This window comes from Columba livia, chromosome 14, assembly GCF_036013475.1.
Source record: "Columba livia isolate bColLiv1 breed racing homer chromosome 14, bColLiv1.pat.W.v2, whole genome shotgun sequence".
Classification (NCBI taxonomy): Eukaryota; Metazoa; Chordata; class Aves; order Columbiformes; family Columbidae; genus Columba; species Columba livia.
Window position 1 is genome coordinate 18831137 of NC_088615.1, and position 25003 is coordinate 18856139.

The 25003-nt window shown below is 51.7% G+C and overlaps 1 protein-coding gene across 3 annotated transcripts in view; it reads left to right on the forward strand.

The window, feature by feature from the left end:
* The first annotated feature begins 9523 nt into the window (after window positions 1–9523).
* SIL1 (SIL1 nucleotide exchange factor) overlaps window positions 9524–25003 on the forward strand; it is a 102834-nt gene continuing 87354 nt past the window's right edge. The window contains exons 1-2 of one of the 3 annotated variants that reach the window (XM_065030374.1): window positions 9524–9666; window positions 14673–14820. The gene's annotated coding sequence lies outside the window, so the exon portion shown is untranslated. The other 2 variants (XM_065030373.1, XM_065030375.1) reach the window with 2 other exon arrangements.

Consider the following 25003-nt stretch of genomic DNA (forward strand, 5'->3'; position numbering starts at 1 on the left):
ACAGAAACCCCCAGATAGGGTTTTTTAAAGAGAAAGCCTAAAAATATCATTTTTTGCTTCGATTTGAAAACTATTTTTGCTCTTCAGACTGTAAGATAAAACACAACAAAAATATATCCCTTCCCATCCTGAAAATGCTGAAATGGGCAGTTTCAAAATTTTCAACATTTACCCCCTTTTGTAAAATCCCAAATTTAGCTGAAATGTCTCTTTTTATTTTTTTTTAATTGAAACTCTTGATTACGTGTTTTTTTTTTCCCAACAGCTTAAATTGGAATGAACAATGACGGCTGATTCTTAGCAGGGTGATGAGCAGCTGGACTGAACCCACCCCGCAGCTCCCTCTGCTCTGGGGCTCCCAGCCCAGCTCCAGCACCCGCAGTTTAGCCCTCTGCAACATTTTAGCCTTGCCTAGTCGCTGGAATCTATCCTGCTTGCTTTGTTCCCCTCTGAGGATTAGGTTTTACCAGTGCAGCATCTCTAACAGTCAGGGAACTTCACAGTGAGTTGAGATCACATCGATTTCTCAACGAAGAAGCCGCATACTAATTTTTCCTCTTTTCCTCCCGTGAGAAAAGCAGGTAAGAACTTCAGGAAGGCGGCTGGGCTTGTAGATGTTACAGAATAGATATTATTCTATGCTGCTTTAGTGTCTTCGCAGCATTGGAATAAGTCAAGCTCAACAGGGTCTTTCTGCACTGATTCCACTGAGCCTGTAGCGACAGTGGGAATCTCGTTCATCGTTCTCGCACATCGCTAATTAGATGACGAGGTGTTTGGCTGTTTATTGAATTATATGTATTCCTTTTCCAGGTGAAGTAAATGCAGCCCATCCTCCCAGGTAAAGGCTGGTAATTATTGTACTTTAGCTGGTAAAACAACACGTCCTGACTCCGAGTCCCTTGTTGCTATCCCTTGTGTGCTATCGATACCGCAGGATCATGGAGCACCCGGCGTGGGAGGAGGGTCAGATAGATAGAAAGAATCAATTTATTTGCAATTCATTAGTCACACAATTACAATTCATTATTCCTTAAGATCCTCAAATAGTCCATGCTTGACTAGAAAATATAGGTACAATATCGACCGAAGTAAATAATGCCTGATTCAATAGCTGGTGAGCAACTTCTTCCTGTTGGGAACTGGAGAGTCCCAGTTCATTTAGCAACTCATAATTGCCCTGATCCCACCTAATGGGAATCCCATAAATTTAATAATGGTGGCATTTGTCAGTTCTTGAACTTGGCCTTCAAGGTGTTGATATTTCTGCAATTTCTGTGCTGCTTTGCCTGCTGGAGATGTTGGTTTGCTCTGTGATGTCCATCCGAGGGCCTCATCTCCTTTCACAAACACGAGGTCCAGTTTATATAGGTCACTTTGCTCATCTTTCAGCAGCTTTCTGGTTCTGGGTTCATCCACCAACCGTTCACAGAGCTGGGTTTGTCTCTTAATCCCCATGTCTTGTACCACAGGGCGGTATCTGATGGCATGTGAGCAAGTCTCATCCTCTGCCTGACGATGCTGACACATTTTAATTGGAGTCCCCTGTCTGCCTCTTGCCAAAAATTCTCTTGTGGTGTAGGCATTAGCTCTCAGATGTAATGCTGTGATGAGCTTTCTGTGGGGAATGCCACACTTATTACAGATTTTATCCTTCTCAAAGCTGGAAATCTCACAGCCCTGAGGTAACACCTTGGTCCGATTCACAAATTCTTGGTTTTGCCAGTTACGAGTTCTTGGAACTTATCACCCAGTTTATCACCCAGCTTCCCCAAACGCTTCTCCCGACCGAGTCGTGGGCAGACCCGGGCGCTGCCCGTGCGGCTGATGGATACACAGGAGAGGGGCTGGAAATGCTGCTCTGTTTCCATACTTATCTTCACAGTTCAGATGGATGAGGAAGCTGACGGAAAGCTGAGGAAATGCAGCAGTGTTGGCAAGCGGCAGCGCAGCCGCGGGGCTGGCAGCCTCGAGGGTTCGCAGCGGTAACAGGGTTCTCAGCTGCTGCGCTGCTGCTCCGTAACATCTGCATTTCCCGCGTAAGGAACGTTTAACAAAGAACGGTTGTTTTTACATAACCGAGGAGCTGGCGCCTGAGCCCAACGGGGGGAAGGACTGAGAGACGTCGGACTGTGGATCCTTAATGTAAAACACAGTCTCTTCCCAGAATATATACTGACACCTGTATTTACAAGTTAATTTAGGGGGAAGTGTAGCCAAAGTACCAGGAATCCATATCTTAAATAGATTGATAAGGGGAAGGGCATTGTATGTGTCGGGTGGTCTGTAAACCCTGCAGTACCAACCAATGGGGAACATGGGAGGGAAACTGCAGCCGTGATTTTGGGGGGATATAAGCAGGGGCTTTTTGCCCTATTATGTGTGCCGACATTTAGGTAGAACACCTGGTGTTGCAATATTGTGATTAAAAAAATTGCTTTGCTGAGAGATCCCACCTGAGCCTATTATGTTTGCAAAATAATTGTTTCCTGCACCCAGCTGTGCTGCCGGGATGGACAGGGCAGAGGGTCCTTGTTCTGGAGCTCCCTGTGCTCCCTGCTGCAGATGTGCCCGGCTGTTTTCCCAAACACCGCAGCCTGGTCATTACGGGGGTACCAAGCTGAGACCCCCAAAAATCCCCGTGTTTGGTCTCTTTGGTGTTTTACGGGGCTGTTTTCTCCCTGGGTGCTGGTAGGCACAGCGAGCAGTAGCAGAACGCAGGTGCTGCCGAGCAATGAGTATCTCCAGGTAAGGGGCATGGGGCTCGCTCGCACTGCACTGTGAAGGAGTCGCGAAGCCTTTGCTGACAACTTCAGAGCACCCAGCGCCAGGTGTTCTGATGGATGGTGATTTAAAGCCCATTTTTGCAGGGAGTAACAGCTCATAACCGTCCCCTCTCCTTCAAGTGTGCGACATCGCTGAGATTTACTGTCTCCTTGTTTCCGCCTTATGTGTTTTATTAATTGTCCCTGTGCCTGTGGAACGGTGCGTGCTGCAGTGTGTGAGTGCCTGGAAAAGCTCCCGCTGAGGTCACTAGAGGTGACTGATTCTGGAAAGGATCCCTGGGACGCTGCTGCCCGCGGGTCACAGCCGAGCTGCTGGCATTAAAAACTCCGTGTTCCCTTCACACCCGTTATGTACCCACCAGGTCTCTCTGCTCTTGTTATGGGCTTTATTCCCTTCCCTTCCCTTCCCTTCCCTTCCCTTCCCTTCCCTTCCCTTCCCTTCCCTTCCCTTCCCTTCCCTTCCCTTCCCTTCCCTTCCCTTCCCTTCCCTTCCCTTCCCTTCCCTTCCCTTCCCTTCCCTTCCCTTCCCTTCCCTTCCCTTCCCTTCCCTTCCCTTCCCTTCCCTTCCCTTCCCTTCCCTCTTCTAAATAATTTGTGTGTGCCTTCATAGGAAAGCACATTTAAATTGATCACCATTGCCACATTATCTAATTTAATCCAAACCTGATATCCAACAGGAGCAGGGGAAGCCCGGTGGGCAGCCTGTGTGCGGCAAACCGCGTGGCTGTGATGAACGGTGTTGTTAATAACCCGTAATGAAATGCTGGCGTCATGTGGCATTGCTGGGCTCTGGAAATGAGGCAGATCCAACCTCGCTCCCCGGCTGGAGCTGCCGGGATCCCACGAGGGTCGAGCTGTGTGGTGGGGGTGTTGGAGATGGAGAAGAGCCTTGGGAGATGGAGAAGAACCCGCTGGGATCCTGAACCTCGCGCCTCACCCCAGCCCCGTGGGCAGAGCATCCCATGAGCGGGAACGGCCCCTCAGCTCGTCACATCCCATTTACTGCTCCGGAGCCTCTAACAATTGTTGATAAAAGCCCTCGGGGTAGGCTGGGCAGGGACGCAGCACGGTGCTGGAGCTGCAGCTTGTTAACCTATTGCACATGCTGGAGCCTGGATTTCGTAGAACCTTTTGGAGCTACAGCACAACACAAAAGATTGAGAGGAAGGAAAGACAGCAGGGGAAAATCCTGGTAGGACTGTCTTCCCAGGGACTGGCCGGACACAAACCCATCTATTTTGGGGCACACGTGGAGGGCAAAGCCCAGCGCTGCCGCCTGGAAATTCACACTGAGGAGCACCCGACAGCCTGTGGGGTTCGCTTGGTCTCTGGGAGAACAACGCCTCGCAGGTGACACAGTCCTGGTGTCCTGCCAGGGGAAAAGGGCAATCAAACCCTCCTGGTGACCAGGGAGAGCCCAGTGTGGGGGAACGGGAAGGTGCTGGTGCCTGCGGGTGTCTGTGCCTCAGTCTGCGCTGAACAGCATCTCACAGAATCCCAGAATGTCAGGGACTGGAAGGGACCTGGAAAGCTCATCCAGTGCAATCCCCCCATGGAGCAGGAACACCCAGATGAGGTTACACAGGAAGGTGTCCAGGCGGGTTGGAATGTCTGCACAGAAGGAGACTCCACAACCCCCCTGGGCAGCCTGGGCCAGGCTCTGACACCCTCACCCCCAACAAGTTTCTTCTCCTCTTTCAGTGGAACCTCCTGTGTTCCAGTTTGCACCCATTGCCCCTTGTCCTGTCACTGGTTGTCACCAGAAGAGCCTGGCTCCATCCTCCTGACACTCACCCTTTAGATATCTGTAAACATGAATGAGTCCCCCCTCAGTCTCCTCTTGTCCAGCTCCAGAGCCCCAGCTCCCTCAGCCTTTCCTCACACGGGAGATGCTCCACTCCCTTCAGCATCTTTGTTGCCCTGCGCTGGACTCTCTCCAGCAGTTCCCTGTCCTGCTGGAACTGAGGGGCCACAACTGGACACAATATTCCAGGTGTGGTCTCCCCAGGGCAGAGCAGAGGGGCAGGAGAACCTCTCTCTCGACCTGCCTTTCCTCTGGGCCGTCCCCCAAACCAAACTTCTTGCAGGTACTTTAGCGTGAAAAAAACAGCAAAAATTAACAGTTAAGTGGGAGGGGGCAGCACCGTGAGGCTTCACAGCGATGGCACCTTGGTATTTGATTTTGCTTTTGGACTTAAACTCAATGTCCCATCATGTTCATGGGGGTATTTCCCTGCCGGGTAATTCCCTTTCTGACCAAATCCGGGACACGTTGCCGCGGCTGAGCTGCTGGAGAAGCCGTGCAGGCCTGAGGGGGGGAGACAGCTCACAAACTAACCCACATGCCTTTTCCTGAGGAAAATCTGAATTTCTGATGGCCTAAGAGTCACCCTGCGGCCCTCAGCTCCATCCCTACAGTGACTGCAGCATCTCTCCTCCAGCCCCGAATCCCACCCTGCACTCAAAGCCAAGCCACTTGGAGCAAAGCTTGCCCTTAAAATACGGTATTTAAGCACAAGGAATAAATAAACCTCATTAAGTGCAAATTCACCTGTTGCTGCTGCTGTCCGGGGATCAGCAGCTCTGTGTTTGTTAGCGCTCTGGGCTACGAATGGTGCCCAGAAGGGGCTGGAAACAAAGACAAGTGGAGTCTGATGGATTCACGCTGCCTCCCACCAAAGCAGCCTGCGATCCATCAATTACCTATCTGCTTAGGCCTTTTCTCCTTCCTTTTACAGTCTAAATAGCACATTTTATAGTCGCTGCTAAGTGATGTGATCAACATCAATTACCTACTAAAAGAGAATCAAGTCTTGATTTAAAATTAAGTGCTGCATTTTGCCATGTTCTTTATATGTAGCCAACAGAATAATTGCAGTGACATAAAAACTAATTACACAACTCCACAATTAGGCGTCCCTCCTAGTGCTGTGATTGTCTTTAAGTACATTGATGAAAAATTACTCCTAGCCCTACATTACTGTCACACCCATCTTCTCCAATACCTTTGAAAAGAAAACTCCACCCCATCAGATCAAACAGAAGCACTCAAAATGCAAAATCTTCATGCGGAGCGTGTTTTTTATTCTCTTTGATGTGTGAGTGGTGTCAGACGGCGGGATTAGGCTTGTGTTGCTTTGGGATGGACGCGAGCCGCCTGGGGCTGTCACGGGCTCTGAGGTGGGGAGAAGCTCTGCTGCCCTGGCCCGTGTTTGGTTCTTGGGGTGCAAACCCTGGGGGTGCAGCCCTGCCCCGCTGCCAGCCTGGGGTTTGGCTGCTGGAGGGGTTTTCTTGCTCTTTCTGCTGTGCCTGGAAGACAAGGCTCACCGTGCCCTCGGAGAGACGGCGGAGCATCCCCTTAGTGCCGTTTCACGGGGCAGAAACAAAGGGAAGGACTGGGTCTGTAGGGAGCCATTGAAGGAGGAACGTTGCTTTTACAACTGGGGACCTGACCCCAGTGGGGAAGGACTGAGAGACATATGACTGTGAATCTTGAATGTGGAACAAAGTCTCTTTGAACTAAGCCCTGAATGCAAAGTGATTACTGTATTTGAAAAGTTAAGCTAGGGGGAAGGGTAGCAAGAGAGCCAGGAATCCATATTTTAGATAAATCGATAAGGGGAGGGAGGAGTTAGAATTAGAAGAATGAGATGGGTAAACTGAGGCAGGCATCGGGTGGTCTGTAAACCCTGCAGTACCAGCTAGTGGGGAGCAGGTGAGGGAATTTGCGGCCGAGATTCAGGGGGGATGTAGCCAAGGGCTTTTTGCCCTGTTTTGTGTGCTTACCATTAGGTATAACACCCCTTTTTGCAAAATTGTTAGTAAAATATGCTTTGCTGACAGATCCTGCCTGAGCCTGTTACGTTGGTGAGGTGATGGTTCCCTGCAGATCCAGCTCGCCTGCCACTCTGCAGGAACCTCGGCAGGTTTGGGCAGAGCTGGGTGGATGAGCCCAAACTGAGCTGGGGGCAATGGCAGCGCTGCCATGTGTCCAGGGCCAGGAGCTCCGTCTTGCCAGACATCACGTAGCTGCCCAAAAAATCACGGTGTTAAACACCAATAAATCTGTGGAGTGCTCGTGATGGGCTTTGCTTCTGGGTCTTGGTATTGAGGTGCTTATGCTGAACCTGAAAAGACTGAAAACACTCTGTTTACTGGAAATTAAAGCTGGGATTTGCTTACAGTCTATCTCCTGTCTCTAGGATCTTTGCGGGTGCTGGCTCGGTCCATGGGTGAGGGGACGCCAGCCCTGGGGTCAGGGCGGGCACACAGCATCCCGCCGGTCACCTCACACCGTGCCATCAGCTCTTCCTTGCTGTCACCGAGCATCCTTCACTGGCTCATTCAACACAGTGGGTTTAATTTTGGGGCTGGCGGGGGTTATTTTGGGCGCTGCCCGGCGCACAGTGCAGACCTGGTGGGGAGGAGGGCTGCTCAGCCCATGGCTGTGGCTTGCTGTCATTTCTGCAGTGCCACCACTCGGTCACCGGCCAGGACAAGGGTGAGAAATGCTTTGGCAGCTGGTTTTAATCAGCACGGTGCTGCAAGCTAATGATGCGGAGGGGACTTGGTACCTGTGCCCTGTGCTCTCATTTTCTCACCTCTCCCTCAGCACGGTCCAGGGACACTGGGTGACAGAGCTGTGAATTAACACCTGTGTGTTTACCTGAAACTTCACTACCTCCCCCAAAACGTGTGAAAAACAAGGGGGTGCTGAAGCAGCCAGTGGCAGGGAATGGTTGTGAGGCCAACAGCATCTCATGAACCTTGCGAATATGGATATTGGAACAATTTCTTCCCCAAAGGGCTGTGGGGCATTGGAACAGGCTGCCCAGGGCAGTGCTGGAGTCACCATCCCTGGAGGGTTGGACAGACGGACATGAGGTTCTCAGGACATGGGGCAGTGCCAGGGTGGGTTATGGTTGGACTCAGTGATCTTGAGGGGCTTTTCCAACCGAATGATTCTGTGATTCTACGACCCCCGTGGTTCCTCAATAGCCCCAGTGACGACACACAAAGAGCGAAGGTCCTGGTGCTTGGAGTCCGTGGCATAAGGCCACCCTGAAAGAAAGCAGATGTTGTTTGGGAAAGCCGCTGATCTTATCCTTTTTCCCTAAAACCAACATTGGAAGGCAAAACCAGCAGTCGGTCAGCGGCTTCCACAGGGTGACTGGGTTTGCGCTGCCTCGGCGGGGCTGGTGTCGGTGGGAACAGCAGGATGTGCAGTTCAGCTAAAGGGCCTTGGACAGGTTATACAGAAGCATGAGTGTAAGGAGTGATAGCCCAGGCCAGTGAGAACGTATCTCGGGCCAGAAAACCGCCCCCGTATGTATGACGTGTGAACGTTGGGCTTGGGCGTGTGAATGAGTGGGCTGAACACCACCCACAAGATATGCATGGGAACGTGACTGCAAACAGTCACAACATGAGTGTGGTTCGTTTGGTGTAGGAAACAATTATTTCGAAAATATAATAGGCCCAGGCAAGATCTCTCGGCAAAGCATGTTTTAATAACCATTTTGCAAGACTGGGTGTTCTACCTAAAGATTGGCACATATAACAGGGCAAAAAGCCCCTGCTTATATCCCCCCAAAATCCCGGCCGCAGTTTCCCTCACTGTTCCCCATTGGTTGGTACTGCAGGGTTTACAGACCACCCGATGCATACAATGCCCTTCCCCTTATCAATCTATTTAAGATATGGATTCCTGGTACTTTGGCTACACTTCCCTCTAAATTAACTTGTAAATAGAGGTATGTACAGGTGTCAGTATGTATTCCAGGAAGAGACTGTTTTACATTAAGGATCCATAGTCTGATGTCTCTCTGTCCTTCCCCCTGCTGGGCTCAGGCGCCAGGTCCTCAGTGATGTAAAAACAACTGTTCTTTGTTAAACGTTCCTTACATCTGGGATAACATTTTTTGAAAAAAACACCCTAACCTCTTGGTTCAGGCCCATATCTGTAAACCTGTAAATTGAGAGCTGTTAATAAAAGTGAGCTCAGCCTGGCTCAGCTCTCGCTGCTGACAAGAACTCTGTGCCTGTGCGTCCGTGTGAATTGTTCTGCAGCGTCCGCTGTGCAAGACAGGCTGTTTTTATGACCATGAGCCAGCACTGGGCCCTTGTGGCCAGGAAGCCAATGGTACCTGGGGTGGGTTAGAAGGGGGTGGTCAGTAGGTCAGAGAGGTTCTCCTGCCCCTCTGCTCTGCCCTGGGGAGACCACACCTGGAATATTGTGTCCAGTTGTGGCCCCTCAGTTCCAGCAGGACAGGGAACTGCTGGAGAGAGTCCAGCGCAGCCACCAAGATGCTGAAGGGAGTGGAGCATCTCCCGTGTGAGGAAAGGCTGAGGGAGCTGGGGCTCTGGAGCTGGACAAGAGGAGACTGAGGGGGGACTCATTCCTGGGGATCAATATGGAAAGGGGCAGTGTCAGGAGGATGGAGCCAGGCTCTTCTGGTGACAACTAGTGACAGAACAAGGGGCAATGGGTGCAAACTGGAACACAGGAGGTTCCACTTGAATATGAGAAGAACCTTGTTCCTGGTGAGGGTGTCAGAGCCTGGCCCAGGCTGCCCAGGGGGTTGTGGAGTCTCCTTCTGTGCAGACATTCCAACCCGCCTGGACACCTTCCTGTGTAACCTCATCTGGGTGTTCCTGCTCCATGGGGGGATTGCACTGCATGAGCTTTCCAGGGCCCTTCAACCCCTGACATTGTGACTGTCATTTGAGCACAGCGGGGGCGGCTCTGGGACACCCGTCCATTCCCGGCTGCTCCGCTCGGGGACCGGCGGCCCGGCCGGGACAGGATGGGCGGAGCTGCCTACCGGGCAGCGGGGCGGGGAGAGCGCGGGGCGGAGCCGCGTGTGCGCGGTGCGGAGCGGTGAGTGGGGACGGGCCGGGGCTGCCGGAGTTGGGCCCGGTCGGGGCTGGGGCCGCACGGGCCTTGCGGGGCTGTGTGTCCTGCGGGGGCCCTCGGTGAGGCGACCCTGCGTGAGGCCTCGGCGGGCCCGGCCGGGCCTGCCCCGGCTGTGAGGGCGCTGGGCCCGCGGCTGCTCCTGGGGCGGGATAGCGGCGGTTGTGCGGCTCCGGAGGCCCGGGCTGCCTCGGCACGGCAGCTGTTGCGTGCTGGAAGTGACCGAAAGTGAAGGCCCTGGGGTGGCACCTGCCTGCAGAGCGTGGGGCGGGGAGCCCGGGCAGGAGCCCCTGCACTGGAGGGTTTAGACACAAACTCAACAACCCCAGGTTCCAGTGTAAGTTGGGGAATGACCTATTAGAGAGCAGTGTAGGGGAAAGGGACCGGGGGGTCCTGGGGACAGCAGGGTGACCATGAGCCAGCACTGGGCCCTTGTGGCCAGGAAGCCAATGGTACCTGGGGTGGGTTAGAAGGGGGTGGTCAGTAGGTCAGAGAGGTTCTCCTGCCCCTCTACTCTGCCCTGGGGAGACCACACCTGGAATATTGTGTCCAGCTGTGGCCCCTCAGTTCCAGCAGGACAGGGAACTGCTGGAGAGAGTCCAGCGCAGCCACCAAGATGCTGAAGGGAGTGGAGCATCTCCCGTGTGAGGAAAGGCTGAGGGAGCTGGGGCTCTGGAGCTGGACAAGAGGAGACTGAGGGGGGACTCATTCCTGGGGATCAATATGGAAAGGGGGAGTGTCAGGAGGATGGAGCCAGGCTCTTCTGGTGACAACCAGTGACAGGACAAGGGGCAATGGGTGCGAACTGGAACACAGGAGGTTCCACTTAAATTTGAGAAGAAACTTGTTCCCGGTGAGGGTGGCAGAGCCTGGCCCAGGCTGCCCAGGGGGGTTGTGGAGTCTCCTTCTGTGCAGACATTCCAACCCGCCTGGACACCTTCCTGTGTAACCTCATCTGGGTGTTCCTGCTCCATGGGGGGATTGCACTGGATGAGCTTTCCAGGTCCCTTCCAGGTCCCTGACATTCTGGGATTCTGTGGAAAACAAGAACAGTTTGGATTCAGCCTTGAGCAGCAGGTGGGTTGGGGACCTCAGTCCCCACTTGCACCTGGGGTGCTGCAGTAGAAGTGTCCTGGTGCCGCTGGTGTAGCTCTGGGCCATTAAAATGGATTTTTTCTTCAGCGTAGGCACTCAGTAATGTGAGGCCTGAATTTTAAAACTTTAATAGTTTTGGTACAAACTTGCATACGGCTCTCCTGCCTGTGAACTAGTGAAATTACATGTTTCACAAAACCAGAGGGTGAAAACTGAGCAAGGGGGATTCTGCACATAAACACTATTTGGAATATTGCCTTAAAATGTTTAACTTCAGTGGTTGACTAACACTTGCGTTAGAAGTAATCTTTGACAAATAATCAACACCACCCGCCTCTCAAGACGGCCGGGGTTTACACTTACGAGTTCTGTAGCTGTGTTTTCTTAGAGGCACGTTATTTATTTAACAGTGTTTTGCTGATAGAACTAACCTAGTACGCATACGGCTTAGAGGCGGAAAGTCTGCCTTTGCCGATGTGTTTAATTTGCTCGCCAAAGCGGTTTACTCCGTACTGGTGCTGCTGTTGGTTTCTGTTTGCGGGAGGAGGCTCCTCCAGCCCCGATAGGAACATTCCAAGTGCAGATAAGTCCCTGCAGTGTTAGAAGCTGATGACACCGTGTTGTTTACTGACCGCGCTGCCGCAGCGTTTCTGCTCTGTGATCCTCTTGCATTCACCAGTGCCCTGGGAGCAGCATTATTAGGGGATGAACTTCTTTCATTCTCCCTTTCTTTCTCCAAACTGCCTTAAAATGACCAGCCCGGAACGCGTTGGGATCTTTCAGCAGCCTCCAAGGTGTTTCCGTGGTGGAAACATCCCAAATCTTACCGCAGAAACTTTGGTGTAGACGTGCAGTTTAACGGAGGTGAGCGCTGTGGGCTCTGCCAGCTGTGTGACCACATGTTTTCTAGATTTGAAGGGATCCAAATACGCTCCTTTTAAAGAAACAAGCTGGAAACTGGCAATTAAGTTGTCAGAACATCTCTTGGACCCACAACACCATCCCCTAAACCAGGGTTGGCAAACTCATCACCAGGGGCCGCGTCGGCCTCCCGGTTGCTTTCAAAGGGCCATTCGGCCCTTTGAAAGCAACCGGGAGGCCGGCGCGGCCCCTGATGAAGATGATTTTGACATCTGTGCCCTAAAACACAGCAGGACCAGCGCTGGTGCTACCGCTGCACCTTCTCCTTTCTTCCAGTTGAGCATTATACACCTGAAACGCTCTCCAGCATCCTCAAAACCTCTCCTGCTCTACCTGGAAGCTGTGGTCAAGCTGGGCAGGTGTGATTGAAAGCATGTCGTCTGTAACCCATGAATTTGGCAGGCAGGGGATTATTGGGATAAATTTAGGGATAATAGTCAGCCTTTCTATGTGTTAATCCTCTCAGCTCCCTCTGTGGCTTTTATAACCCACCTCATCTCTCTTACTGCTCAGCTTTCCCCTCTGAGAAACGATGTTTAACTTGCTGCTTGTGAAGGAGGTGAATCAGCTTTAATTAAGATTTGTTGAGTGCTTTGTTGATTAAGCTCCCCGTAAAGCTAGTTATTATTTTTTTATTAACACGTAGGTATTCTTAGCACCTAAAGTGAAAAATGACACAACACTGGGGATGTTCTGGGAAGCAGCCCCGTGGAAGGAGCTGGCGTGTGCTAACGAAGGCTTCGGCTAATTGCTCCTGGCTGTGGTTTGTTAGGCAGCTCGCTCCTAAAGCTCTGACTCAAAAAAATTAAATATATATATATATATATATATATATATATATATATATATATAAAATCCACTCGAGTCACTGGGAAATCTTAAACATTCCTGTAAGTTCAACGCTGCTTTTGCATCAGTCGTAGCTCTTGCCCCCTGGCTGGGTTTCCTATGGAGCCGTGGGTCGGGGTTCGGTGCAGCTGTGTGTGTTTGGCGTCAGCTGTGCTGGCACAGCTGCTCTCACCTGATTTGAAACACCTTGTTTTGATGATTGCCATTGCGTTCAGCAATCAGCCCCCAAATTGTTCTGCTGGGGCAGGGAGGTGATGATCTTTATGGGTTGCAGCACATCGCCCAGATTGGTGGGGCTGTTTGGGGGTCTGAAGGGAGGAGGGAAACTTTTGCCTTCCTTTTGAGCAGCCCAGCTTGGCATTTCTCATCCTGCTGTGCATGAAGAGCCTGTTGTTGCTTGGTGGCAAATTAAGCTGAAGAGCTTAGTTTATGGAAGGTAATGAGGACATGGATGGAATGGCTTTGGGCTGTGCTTGTGCCATGTTGCTGTGTGGGTGCCCTTTTGTCAGGACAAGGAACTCCGTTGTATTTTGGGGGAGAGAAGGCTGTTAATTTAGCTCGCTGCTGTCGAGGTGTAGGAGTGGCCAGGTGGAGGGTGTTAAAACAAACCTTGGGGCTGGTAAAGTCTCCTCGTCTGTGCCCCTGTCCTGGGCCAGGTGAGAGATGCAGCTCTGGGCTGGGCAGCGGTGGTTGTTGGTGCAGATGGGAATGGGGCTGAGTTCCCTCTGGGGCTTGAAATACTGGTCTAGGAGAGCCTGGTGCCTCATCTAACTCATCCTTGCAGCAAATTCAGTGAGTTGCTTTGTCTCTTGCTTTCACAGAATGGGGAGCCCAAGGGCTGGTTCTGAGGGGCTGGAGCACAAGTGTGATGGAGCGGCTGAGGGACCTGGGGGTTCAGCTGGAGAACAGGAGCTGAGGGGAGACCTTCTGATCTCTGAACTGCCTGAAAGGAGCTTGGAGCCAGGGGGGTCGGGCTCTGCTCCCCAGGAACAAGCGCCAGGAGCAGAGGAAACGGCCTCAAGTTGCACCAGGGGAGGTTGAGGTTGGATGTGGCAACAATTTCTTCCCCAAAGGGCTGTGGGGCATTGGAACAGGCTGCCCAGGGCAGTGCTGGAGTCACCATCCCTGGAGGGCTGGACAGACGGACATGAGGTTCTCAGGACATGGGGCAGTGCTGGGGGGGGTTATGGTTGGACTCCATGATCCTGAGGGGCTTTTCCAACCAAAATGATTCTGTGATTCTTGTAATGAGCTGTTAAATGTTACTAATGATGCTGGAGGACGGGCTGCGTGTTTTACAGCGCTGAGGGCTCTGCCAGGTGCTCCAGTTTGTCTGGGCTTTCTCAGGGGCTGTGCCCATCACGGAGCATGGCCCTCCAGCCCTGAGTCAGGAACTTGGTGTTTTTGAATCACGGAGTGTTTAGCTCTCTGGAACTGGAGCTGTGCTGTCCCAGCACTGACACTCATCATGGTTTTAGTCCAGTCCCCGATTTTCCTCGGCATTACCTCTCTCTCCAGAGCGATTTCCCCCGTGCTGTGTTTGTGCGCTTGGTCTTTGTTTTTGCTGTCTCCAAGTGCAGTTCTTTGCATTGTTTTCCTTGCTTTTTATTGATTTGTGTTTGTTTTGGGAACTTTTCTTCAGTTTATCAATTCTGAGCGTGATCTCTGGAGTGCTCCCAGCTCTTAGCTGCTGGGCGTCCCCTTGGGTTTTGTAAAAGTACTTTGTTCAGGCCGTTAATGAAAAGGATGAACAGAAGCAGACCTGGACTCGGCTCTGAGCGCCCATATTTAGTAATGAGCACTGTGCCTCGTTAAGGTGAGCTCAGTTAGTCCGAGTTCCTCTCAGTGCTCCCTGATTTCCACCCGTTGCTCCCCAGGTGTCAGCTTTGGTAGCAGAGGGGTCCGTGTGGGGAATCGGTGTCCGGTGTGTCCTCACTACTCCTGTCCTCAATGAGAGTTAAACTTGTCTGTATGTGACTGAAGCAGTAAAAATACATTTTTCTCCTCAAGCAATTCCAAGTTCCTTGTGTGGTTTCTCTGTTCTGCGGGGCGGGGGGGGATATCTTGCTCTGGAAAAATGAATCATGCTCATTTCTATCCCTAAACAGTGTGTCGCGGTGGGAGCGGCTACAGGATACCCCGTTCTACCAAGGCTCAACGCAAAGAGGTGTAAGGAAGAGGAGTTACTTTAACTGGAATACATTTAACTGGATGAAAACCTGCCAACAGGACCAGCTCTGACCGCCCCAGGGTTCTGTAAGTACCGAGCTGCTCTGTTCAGCTTTTTGAATTGTAAGAGGTTCGTCCTTTTCTGAAGTGCGACCCCCCCCGCTATAACATCTTTCTTTGCACGTTGCTGGAACTGTGGGGTGGAATTTGGGCCTCGCTGAATTCAAGGACCGCACAGGGTTCCTCAGGACTGGGCGCCCTGACCAAATTTCAGTTCCAGGGGAGAAAATTCAGCCTCCCTGAAGCATTCCCGTGGTTTCTGTTGGATTATTCGTTATATCTCCCCAGGGCCTGCATGCTGTTGCTAAACACTGATAGAAAGGTTGCGTTCCACTCTGGATTATGGGGGTGGATAAATTGCATCCCGAGGCCAGTTTGCAAAGCCTTTTGGTCTCTGTGGGATGCAAGGAGCTGTGTCTTGTTCTGGATGTCTGTTTGCTGATAATTCTGTAGGATCTTCGGTGAGCAGGTTGTGACAGTCCTGATTATACCGGTTCTCTGCACAGTCGGACTCTTTGCCCAAATAATTTGAAAGCCTGCTGCAGGGGGAGGACGAGGATGGAAGGATGATTTAGAAACCTCTGGGTCACCAGGGTAGGTGGGAAGAAGATGCAGATGTTGATCTGAAGGAGATACCAAGCCAGGTATATCCCTTTAAGCATCTAAAGAAAAAAGGGTTTTTTTAACCACTGCCAACTTTAAACCCAAATAGTTTCTTTAAAGGTTTAGCTGTTAAAATTAGAATTTTTATTTCAAGCGTACTTCCATAAAATCAACATTTTCAACACAGAATGCTTTAATACCTTTCACGTTGGTCCTCATTTGCAAGAAATCTAAGTGCAATTATTTCTTATGTACCAGTTAATCTATCAGCCAACAGATGTCAAATGTAGCAAAAATGCTATAATAATATTACAGTCTAATAATAGTTATAATGATTCTAATTACGTGGCGTGGCTTTTGAGAGAGACAGGCTCTGAAATTAGTGCGAGTGGGATGTTTAACCTTGAACTGCAGAATCAGGGCGCATTCGGAGGTGCTTGGGCTGCACCGTTTCATCCTTGTTGGGCATCCCGTTCCCTTTATTTCCTCCAGCAGGCTGGGGGCAGCGGTCCGCTCTGCTTTAAACCTTCAGTGTGTTCAGAGGTGAATCGTGCTGGCGAGCTGTAGGTGAGCATGGAGTCTCCATCCCCAGTGCAATGTTCTCTGTGCCAGCTGTTTCACATCCACATGTCCCTCTGCCACCGTATTTTTCCTTTAGGAAGGATCCTGGGCTGCATCTTCTCTATTCTGGTGGGTTTTACCCACCCTCGCTATGTGCTGTGTAGTGTCTCGTGGTCCCAGTGCTCATTATTCTTGTGGAACCAGTAATGTGATGCACCGTGGGTCGCTCCTTGCCGCAGCTGTTCATTTGAATTTTGCAATGTGACGTTGGTGAGGGGTCCGTGATTCGCAGAGAAGGATCCTTTGGGCAGAGGAAGCCCCGCTTTGGCTAGAAGGTGACAGCTTTCAATGATTATATGCCAGGCGGAACGTGTTTCCTCCAAATAATATATTCATATGCTGATGAGAGCTCAGCGGGACCTCCGGGAATTCGGCTGTCGGTTGCTGATCCCTTTTATCGTCTTCCTGTAAAATGGATCCAGAAGTGCCCTTGCAAGGTTTTCTTCTTCATGATCAATGTGCAGAGTCTGTTGGAGGCCTGTAGTCAGTGGGGTTCCCCAGGGTCAGCATTGGGTCCAGTCCTGTTCGACCTGTTCATCAATGACCTGGATGAACATACGGTTTGCACCCTCAGCCGGTTTGCTGATGATCCCAAACTGGGAGGGTGGGCTGACACACCACGGGCTGCGCTGCCATCCAGAGACCTGGCAGAGAAGAACCTGGTGGAGTTCAATCAGGGCACGTGCAGGGTCCTGCAGCTGGGGAGGAGCGACCCCCGGCACCAGCACAGGTTGGGGTGACCTGCTGAAAGCAGCTCTGCCGAGGGACCTGGGAGTTCTGGGGGACAACAGGTTGGCCGCGAGTCACCGATGTGCCCTGTGGCCAAGAGGCCAATGGTACCTGGGGTGCATGAGGAAGAGTGTGAGCAGCAGGTCAGGGAGGCTGTTCCTGCCCCTCTGCTCTGCCCTGGGGAGGCCACGTCTGCAGTTGTGGGTCCAGTGCTGGGCTCCCCAGTTGAAGAAGAACAAGGAATTACTGGAGGGAGTCCAGCGGTGGCCATGAAGATCATGAGGGGTCTGGAGCATCTTTGTGATGAGGAGACACTGAGAGAGCTGGGGCTGTTGAGCTGGAGAAGAGAAGCTGAGAGGGATGTGATCAATGGGATCAATAGCTCAGGGTGGGTGTCAGAGGATGGACCAGACTGTCCAGTAGTGCCCAACGCCAGGGTGAGGGGCAACGGGCACAGACTGAAACACAGGAGGGTCCATCTGAACATGAGGAGAAACGTCTTTGCTAGGAGGTGCCAGAGCCTGGCCCAGGCTGCCCAGAGCGGGTGTGGAGTCTCCTTCTCTGAGACATTCAAACCCCATGGACCCACCTGTGTGATCTGCTCTGTGACCCTGTGTGAGCAGCGCTGGGCTGGGGATCTACAGGGGTCCTGCAGCCCAACCAGCCCGGGGCCGTGTGATTTCCAGCCTGCTTGTGGGCTGGCTGCTGTGCTGCTTGTGACAGCCCTGCCCGCTGTGCTCCGGGGCTCACGCTGCTGAGGGCTCTGCCATCTTCAGCCTTTTTGTCCTGGTGCTCCGGTCGGTACCTTTGGTGCATTGCCATGGAGATGGGGCTGTAGGAACCGCGGGGCCCAGTTGTTTCCATGTGCCCATGAAGAAGGATGCGGTGACGAGTGACACTTGTTTAGGGAAAATGATTCCTCTGAGTAAATAATTTGTCAATGAACACTTGGTGTCACCCCAGATGCTATTAAGGAAAAGATAAATCTTGGATCTCTTCAGGCCTGAGCTGTGAGGCTCATATAATATTCACTTGCTTTTTAACATGCTCTTCGCTTTGCTCAGCATCAGGCATTGTTGCTGTGACCAGCGCCGACTCACGAACCTGCTTGTACTTAGCCTGAGAAACCAAAGCTCCCTTTGTTTTTCCCCTCCTTGTAAATATTAGCACAATATTTCTCATCCTGCTGCGAGAGCACCTTTCTGCATCTCTTTTCTACCCGTTGAGAGTCCAGATTTTCCCTGCACTGAGTCGCTTGCATGAGTTTCCTGCCCGGTGACAGGTCCGGCTCCGGCCGGGGTTCCGAAGGATGCGTTGAGCTCTCCCAAATGCCAGGGAGCGCAGGCACGTCCCTGGCTTGTCGCACTGTGCCAGTGCACCCCGGACACCCCTGGGCTCGTGCCGAAACCTCCGTGGGGCTGCGGGAACGCTGCCCTCCGTGCTCGCTTTTCCTCCCCTTCCTGGTACACGGAGAGCCACATGGACACGGTCTGGAAGAGCCTCCGGCACCCCTCTGCCTCGTCACCTCCGCCTCTCGTTTCAGATCGTGTTTGCAAACATCTCTTGGCCCTTGCTAAACGCTGTATCTCTTAATTTCTTTCTGCAAGAGTATTATTTAATTTGTAAATGTTTTAGGACCTTATTTGAAAAATACGATATGAAGCCGTATTTCATTTTCTGTAATGATCTGCTAATGCAGGCGTATTTCTAAGGCAGGCTGTGCAGTACTGTGGGGTTTAATTAAATTCTGTTCTTCAAGTAAGCATCAATAGACAGACAATAACAAATGGTGGGTGCTATGGATACAGCACAGTCATTCCGTTTTCTTTTCCAGGGCTCTGGAAGTGAAAATGTATAGCCCTTCAAATGCACTTGGCCTGCTCACCATTGCAGCTTTAGTGCAGTTACGCAATTTAGGGGGAGTTTTTTTCTTTTTACTCGTAGTTAATTTTCTTGATGTCATCCTGCCCACAAAATAAACTGGTACGCTATGGAAAATTTGCACCTGGAGCCTTGGGTGAGCTGGGTTCTGCTGCAAGCTCCGGACTTAGTTTGGAATATTGAGTTACATTACGGCTTGTAGAGATGGGTCATTGTGAGGGTTACAAAACCCAAGGGCTGGGTGTGAGGTTCTCGTTCCTTTGGTGGAAAACGCCGCTCTCCGGTGACTGGATGTGGTTTGCGCTGCCGCTGGGAGGTAAGAATGTTGTTGCATCCAACGTTGTTGTACCTGAATCAGAAATAAGCAAGTGGCTCTTGAAAGTGTTCTGTTCCGTTTCTTCCAGCAAGCGTGGGGTAATCAAGTACAAAATGTATGCAGAGGAGCTTGGGCAGGCTGAGCGTCAGCGGGAGGCTGTTGGAAATCATAATGGCCACTCACTAGCGTGGCACTTGTACAAGTTTTCTAGGGGTGAAGCAATTCGGCGGTGGTGATGTAAATGGGCTCCTTTGCTTGGGTTTGCGCAGAGCATCGCTTGAGGAGCAGAGCAACATCGCTGACTGGAGGATCCTTGAGTTCGGCTGCTTTCTGGTGGCTAGTGGTTTTGTTCTCTCCCAGGTTTTGGGAAAACTCGCTTTGTTTAAAAACATAACCAGAATTTGGTGAGGATTCCTGCAGCACCACAACCCTTTGATTTCTCTCTGAAATCTCTGTGAGTCAGAGAACTGAAAAAAAGGTTAATTTCTCAGGGGATGACCCCATGTCCTTTCTTCAGAGATGTGAGTTCAAGCGGTGTCCTGATTGATGCCTGAAGCTTTCCCCGTTTAACCCACCACGAGTGGCTCCTGGTGCGTGCTGGCCGTGCCGCGCTGCCGCCTGCCCTGCTCACCGTGCACAGGGCTCTGGGGTGGAAGCAGGAGCCTGCCTCTTGCGTCGCTGCAGCTGTAAGTGCCTGAGGAGCGTTGCTGTCAGTGGCAGACTGGTGTCTGCTCACCTCCTCCTCCGCGCCGTCTCGGTTTAACGCAGCCCGTGTTCTGCTCCCTCTGCAGAGCAGCACCACGAGTGCTTTACAGCCCTGCTGCTGCACGTACCGGCTCATGGCGCTTCCTGTGCTGGACCAGACCCTCGTAGGAAACAACAACCCTGACCAAGTAAGGCTGGCAAGATGGTGTCACAGAACCCCAGTCTGGCTGGGTTTCAGGAGCTCTGCAGATCCCCAGCCCCACCTGCTCACGCAGGGTCACAGAGCAGATCACACAGGTGGGTCCAGGCGGTTTGAGTGTCTCAGAGCAGGAGACTCCACACCCGCTCTGGGCAGCCTGGGCCAGGCTCTGGCACCTCCCAGCAAACAAGTTTCTCCTCGTGTGTCCTGTGCTTGATGCCAGTCCCTGTGGCTGGAGCGGAGTCCCGGTACAGTTAAAACAGTGTCTAAATATAACTTGTCATGAGGCGTTAGATGCTCGTTAAATAAGTTCTCAAAAAAAACCCCATGCAGCTGGGGTTTGTGCTGGTAGTGCCAACACCAAGGTCATGTCCTGTGCCTGCTAACTTGCTCTTCCCTTGTTCCTCGCTTTAGGCTGCCAGACTTTCCCTTTTCTTTTGTTCTTTGTCTCCTTGTTGATACGTAGTGTCACTTGAGGATCCCTTGCTGGGCTTTGGGGCAGGCCGTTGCTTTTTGGTGACTTGAGATGGTGTCTCTTACTTGTCTTATCCTTTCTTTGGATCTCCAGCCCCTCTCCTGTCTGCTCTCACTTTGAGATGCTCTCACCTTCTTCTGGGGCTGCTCACGCTTCCCATCAAGGAACCTTGGGCAGACCAACTTTTCTGGGACCATTGCTCATATTCTTTGGATGGGATTGTTTTCCTGGCCGTGGTGGGGCTCAGGCAGGTGACCCCAGATGAAGCACATTGGCACCTGGAACATCTGGATCCAGCAGCTCAGCCCTGGGCTGAGGGGTTTGCCCCTGTGCAGACAGTAAGTGCTTGAGCCTGGTCTTTGCAGGAGCAGGCGGGTGATTTGGGTTCCTCATGGTACTGACTGGCACGATTAGATCTTGCAGATATGCCCAGAGCAGGTTTAGTGGCAAAAATGCTCTAGGACTATTTAAAAGAAAAAAAAAAAATGTAATCTGTAATTCAAGTTTTGGGGAATTAATTTATAGTGAGAGCGTGAGGAGGAGCGCTTGCTCAGGCAGACGATAGTCCATTGCAGCACGTTACAGCACCAGTAACATTTGGACGAACATCAGCGTCCTCAACGCCTCCCTAGGACGAGTGAGACGCTGGATGAGGAACATGAGGTTCCTGACTATGAGGAGCTTCAGCACAGAGTGGAGATTTGAAGACCAAATTCCTTTTAATGATGGATATTGTTGACGTCTGTCTCACAGGGAGCGCTGCACAGGAACAGGCTGTGTTGTACCGATGTGGTTCAGAAATGAAAGGTGCGCTGGTCTTGTAAGCACGCGGGGCTGACACCGGCCAGCCCGGTTTCTTGCGCTTCTCCTTTGGAGTTTGGCAGCCGTCTGCTTCAGGGAGCGCAGTGGTCTCCAAAGGGTTTATTTGATGTGACACATGACAAATTGTTTCTGCTGGCGGGTGCTGGAGGCGCAGTCTGTTCGCTGGCAGCCGCGGCTTCACCGCACCGAGGAAGTTGGGGAAGGCGAGTCTGCCTTCCTCCTCCTCTTTCTCCTCCTCCTGGGAAGTTCCAGCAGAGTGTCTGATTAAACCCACCTCCCATTCCAGCCTCCTTTTTGCTGGGTGTTAAATGGTGCTATTTGCATAGATTATTAATGTTGTTTGTGTGCTAGGTGTTCCTGCAGATGCTTGTTGTGTTTCTTGTTGCGCTTTGGTGTGCAAAGCCTGCCCTTCTGAAACCAGACCTGGTTACCATTAAAGATGCTTTGTTAAGTTGTTTGTTTTAGGACAGCCTTTTAACTCTGTAATGAGGGGTGAAATACTACATTCCTCAGCAGAATAAAAGTACACGTCCCCTGTGAGATACTGTAAATACATTTTATGTGTTCTGTTACCTGCAGTTTCAAGAGTATGTCCCCTAAGCATTTTAATCTCGTTTTCCAAAGTTGTCTCAGGGTGAGCAATCATTGCTATTTGCAACTTTGGGAATAATTACTGTGTTCATTAATTTCTTCTGTTTCCTGCTGCCCATCTATTATTGCTTTCGAGAGGGGAAAAACCCTCTCTGTAAATCTCCACCAAAGCAGCGCCGGGCTGCTGTTACGAAACAGAAATAGGCAGGACAATAAGGGACGCGGTTCGTCAGCCGCCCCGCTTTTGTCCTGCAACTAAAAGCCAGTTCGGAGATTTTTGTGCAAGTGCTGTTTGCTTTGGTCCTTTTTTTGCTTTTTCTTTAAGTACAGACTGAAAAAGCTGGAGACTGGAGGCCACTGTAATTATGGTTTCTTCCTGAATAGCAGAATAAATGTGCCATTTAATGCATAAATGACAGGGTCCTTGCCTTGGAAAAAATATGCGGCCTGACCCTCATTCTGCAAAGTCTCTAAGTGTGAGTCACCGTCCCTGCCTGGTGCTGGGTGCCCTGGGATCTCACACTCCCTGCATCGGGGTCGCTGCCAAAACTTGTCTCGGCGTGTGACGTCTGCCGTCACTGTGGAGGCTGTCATTGGAACAGCCTTGATTCCTTGGGCCCTTCGCAGGCTGGTGCTGCTCAACTCCAGAGATGTGCCAGTCTGGGAAATGGCTCTTTTTAGGGTATTCACTAACGAAAGGATGTTCCTTTTAAATGGCTGGGTCTCCTGCTGTTGCTCCAAACTCTGGATGAGAAACAGTGGGGCTTGTCTTTTGAACTGAAGGATGCTGAGTTTATGAACAGTTGTCCCTTGGAAGAGAAAATCACAGAGGAAAAGCACTTGCTTCTGGTTGCATCTCTGTTCTCCTCCTTCCCCAGTCCAGTTTTTGGGCTGCTGGGGCCTGACTTTGCTGTGGCCGAGGGGCAGCAGGACGGAGTGGAGACGCAAGTGTGATGGAGCGGCTGAGGGACCTGGGGGGTTCAGCTGGAGAACAGGAGCTGAGGGGAGACCTTCTGATCTCTGAACTGCCTGAAAGGAGCTTGGAGCCAGGGGGGTCGGGCTCTGCTCCCCAGGAACAAGCGCCAGGAGCAGAGGAAACGGCCTCAAGTTGCGCCAGGGGAGGTTGAGGTTGGATCTGGGGAACAATTTCTTCCCCAAAGGGCTGTGGGGCATTGGAACAGGCTGCCCAGGGCAGTGCTGGAGTCACCAGCCCTGGAGGGTTGGACAGACGGACATGAGGTTCTCAGGGACATGGGGCAGTGCCAGGGGTGGGTTATGGTTGGACTCCATGATCCTGAGGGTCTCTTCCAACCAAAATGATTCTGTGATGGTGCTGTTCCTTGTTGACCCCCTGGCTCCACAGGGCGGTGTGCACAGTTTTGGGGACCCATGGCCTGGCAGCAGTCCTGCTGCTTGGAAGCTTTACTACTTCTTGGAGCCTCTCTGCATGACCCAGTGTTGTGCACACCTGTAAGGTCCAGGCTCACACTCCAAACGTCCGTAGCGAAGCGGTTCCTGGAGCTTTCCCTGTTGAGAGGAGCCACGTGGACCGTGCAGCCCTCCAGCGCGGTGACCGGTGCGGCTGGCAGCACACATGGGCTCCCGCGGCGGCTCAGGCATTCGCAGAAATGCTGTTTCATAACGTCTGCTGGGATTCGTGGGACATACAGAGGCAGGTTCCCTGCCTTGTCATCGTGACATAAGGATTTAAGGTTGAGGAGCTCTTTGAAGCACCAGTACAGCCCGTTCTGCTGTGACAAGGTGGAGCTGAGCGCCAGCACAACTGTTCTTCCCCAAGAAAATGCTGTTTGGCACAGATCACAAGCTGTGGCTCTGCCAGTGTTTGAAGAGACCAGATGAATCGCAGAGACGGGGGCTCTGTGCAACGTCAGTCTGCCCATCAGAAGCCGAGGAGCTCAGGTCGCTGTCCTTCATGTCCAGGCAGCAAAAGGAAAGAAAGTCTGTGCACCGGGAGTCACTTGGGGCATCACAGCTCCGCGTGGCAGAGGCTGATGAGGCAAAAGGCAGGACGATTGGGGCTATCTGATAACAGTGGTTGGGCCTCCAGAGGGGTCTGTGAAACCTTGTCCTCTGCTGGTGGCCTCCAGCCTGCACCGACCTCTGAGGATGTGGACGTGCGATGTCCTGTGCTTGGCGGTGCCTGAAGAATTGTGTAATTAAAACGATGCTGTACTGTCACATTTTCAACTGTTTTTTTCCATACGTTGCTACAAGTAACATCTAAAATAGCTCTTCCTATCTGACAAGAGATGAGAGAAGAAATGTATTCTTCAGTGGTAGACTTCTTGCATTTGATGGTGGTTTGTGCGCAGGTGGTTTCTTTGCTGCTTCTCTGATTTTTATAAGCTTAAAACAGTGTCCAAGGACCAAGGAGGCCTGGAGCATCTTGATCCGAGGGGCAGCGTGAGCACATGTCGCTCTGCAACCATCTCACAGGCAGGAAGGCAGAAAACCCTTCCCCAAAGTACAGGTGGCAGGTGATGAAGAACAGGAGAGGGAAGGAATTATGTGCTCTTTCAGCTTCTCTGGCTGTGCATTTATTTCTGCATTTGCAGCCCTTGGAACTCTTTGTTGGTTTAAATTTCCTTAGGAAAAAAATAAAGCAGCGGCAGGAATGCTGGCTGCGCTGCTTTGGCTCCAGGCTGGGGGGGCTCTTGCACTTGGGGAGCAAGACTCGATTTTTAATCTTGGTGGGAAGCGCCTGGGTCAAAGAATGGGAATCGTGGTGGGAGTTGCTTCTAGGTGATTGTCCTGGTAGTCTCTGTGTTCTCTCTTAATACTCATGCTTGTCCCAGGGCTTTTTTAATTGCTTATGAAAGGCGTCTTCTGAGACCATATTAAAGGTACTGATGCAGCGAAAAAAATAGGTAAACTTGAATAATGCCTTTTGTCCAAGCATGTGATCATAGAATCATTTTGGTTGGAAAAGCTCCTCAGGATCATTGAGTCCAACCATAACCCACCCCTGGCACTGCCTCATGTCCTGAGAACCTCATGTCCGTCTGTCCAACCCTCCAGGGATGGCGACTCCAGCACTGCCCTGGGCAGCCTGTTCCAATGCCCCACAGCCCTTTGGGGAAGAAATTGTTCCCACATCCAACCTCAACCTCCCCTGGTGCAACTTGAGGCCGTTTCTTCTGCTCCTGGCGCTTGTTCCTGGGGAGCAGAGCCCGACCCCCTGGCTCCAAGCTCCTTTCAGGCAGTTCAGAGATCAGAAGGTCTCCCCTCAGCTCCTGTTCTCCAGCTG